The 2,466-nt window shown below is 45.3% G+C and overlaps 1 pseudogene; it reads right to left on the bottom strand.

Annotated features, from left to right (window-relative positions):
* Positions 1 to 1,265: 1,265 nt before the first annotated feature.
* LOC129624831 (U6 snRNA-associated Sm-like protein LSm3) lies at positions 1,266 to 1,568 on the bottom strand (annotated as a pseudogene).
* Positions 1,569 to 2,466: the final 898 nt, after the last annotated feature.

Genomic DNA, 2,466 nt, shown 5'->3' with positions numbered 1-2,466 from the left:
GCTGGATCCGCTTGGAGAACACCACACAAACACATGCTGACTGGTCTTACTTTATATTCGCGACTGTGTTCCCCAAGTGAACCTTTGTGTGCACAGCAACCCCACCCTGCAGGGTTTATTCCCTCTCCTGCTCTCCTGGAAAATCATCTCAAACTCCCTCCTCTCCTCTCAACCTTCCGTGACTCCCACCATCACATCTGTAATCACTCCTGCACCACAGCGCGGTGGGCGGCCTCCCCTCTATCACCTGCCACTGGCTGCGCTGCTCTCAAGCTGAACCACCCTCTGGCCACTCCAGAACATTTGCTCTAACAATTACCCTTCATTTCTTTGTAGTATAAATCTTTCATCCTTTATAGGATCATTTCTATCAGCATATGGTCATGCAAAAATTTCTCCTGTTTAGGGGGGTGGGTGGGAAGGGAGGCTCAAGAGGGAGGGGGGGTATATGTATACATGTTGTGCAGCAGAAACACAACACTTTAAAGCAATTATCTTCCAATTAAAAATAAATTTAAAAAATTCTCCTGCCTTAAAAAACCCTATTCTAACTCCACATGCCCCCGGCAACCACTGCAGGCCTCAACACCCACTTTGGAGAGCTGTCTGCTCTTGCCTTCTCTCCATCTTCCCCTGTTTTCTCATGGAACCCTCCAATCCGGGGGCTTCCCTGGTGGCTCAGCAGTAAAGAATCTGTCTGCAATGCAGGAGACCCTGGTTCAGTCCCTGGGTAGGGAAGATCTGCAGATGGTGACTGCAGCCATGAAATTAAAATATGCTTGCTCCTTGGAAGAAAAGCTATGACCAATCTAGACAGCATATTAAAAAGCAGAGACATTACTTTACCAAAAAGGTCTGTCTAGTCAAAGCTATGGTTTTTTCCAGTAGTCATGTATGGATGTGAGAGTTGGACTATAAAGAAAGCTGAGTGCTGAAGAATTGATGCTTAAAAAAAAAAAGGAAATGACAAGTGTAATTTAAAGGAAGAAACCCAGAAATTGTCCAAAAAACAGTGGAGCAAATCAACTCCTGAAAAAGCTCTGTATCCTGGTGATCACATTTATTGGAGGGGTTGGAGAAAAATAAAAATGCTGTTTAGCTGAAGAATCTGTGAGTTATCTACAAATCAACTTATTTCAGGAGTGGAAGAATTCTTAGTTTTTTCTTAGTATCAAGATGTACGTCGATCTCTCTTGAGTTTCTTTCATATTCAAAGAGGCAATCACACAGTATGGCTCATTTTCCACATGTGATAAATTCTTTTATCAGTTAACTCTCAACAGCGGGGCAACTAGCACAACACCATCTCCCCATACAAAGAGCATCAGAATATTCCGTTTTGTTGATTTATATATCTCTTCATATGTTTCATCAATTTCTATAGTTTTCAGTTTCTTCCACATCTCCCGATATCATATTTAAATGTTGATCATAAGCATGTAACCTGCCTCAAAGCTCTCTGTCGTTTCTCATTTCATGTGGATTCACTCATCCAGGCTGAGCCTGATGAGATCCAGGGGCTCTTCCACAGTGTCGGTAGTTTGTTGCTGGTCCACACCGTCCGCCATCTTTCAAATCCTTGAATTGATGCTTTTGAACTGTGGTGTTGGAGAAGACTCTTGAGAGTCCCTTGGACAGCAAGGAGATCCAACTAGTCCATCCTAAAGGAGATCAGTCCTGAATATTCATTGGAAGAACTGATGCTGAAGCTGAAACTCCAATACTTTGGAAACCTGATGTGAAGAACCGACTCATTGGAAAAGACCCTGATGCTGGGAAAGACTGAAGGTGGGAGAAGGGGACGAAAGAGGATGAGATGGTTGGATGGCATCACTGATGTGATGGACATGAGTTTGAGTAAGCTCCAGGAACTGAAGATGGACAGGGAGGCCTGGTGTGCTGCAGTCCATGGGGTCACAAGGAGTTGCACACAACTGAGTGACTGAACTGACTGAGGGAAGATCCCCTGGAGAAGGAAATGACAACCCACTCCAGTATTCTTACCTGGAGAATCCCATGGACAGAGGAGCTTCACGGGCTACAGTCCACAGGGTTGCAAAATGTTGGATACAACTGAGTGACTAAAACCACCAACCACCACCCCAATCCGGCTTCTATGCTCACCAGACCTCCCAAAGCAAGATTTTCATTAACTACTTTTCACCACCCAAGATTAAAGCACCAACCTCAGTTGCCGAAAGAGTATATCACTGATCTTCTCTGGGTTTTGTTCCTGGTCTGCTCTGCCCAGTGCTCAGATTGGTCCTTTAATAATGCACATTGGGTTCCATACCTCCTCTGCTCTCCCTTCCTTTGGGAAGAAACTGAAGTCCTAACAGTGGACTTTGAGGATGGACACCGTGTTGCTCTCCACCCACCCCTCCTTCGCTCCACGCCAGCCTCATGGGCCTCCTTTGTTGCTCTTCACACCCAACAAGCCTGTTCCCACCTGGAGCCTTAGTGGTC

Source organism: Bubalus kerabau, chromosome 12, assembly GCF_029407905.1.
Source record: "Bubalus kerabau isolate K-KA32 ecotype Philippines breed swamp buffalo chromosome 12, PCC_UOA_SB_1v2, whole genome shotgun sequence".
In the NCBI taxonomy this organism is placed as follows: domain Eukaryota; kingdom Metazoa; phylum Chordata; class Mammalia; order Artiodactyla; family Bovidae; genus Bubalus; species Bubalus kerabau.
This window is presented reverse-complemented; position numbering and strand designations above follow the sequence as displayed.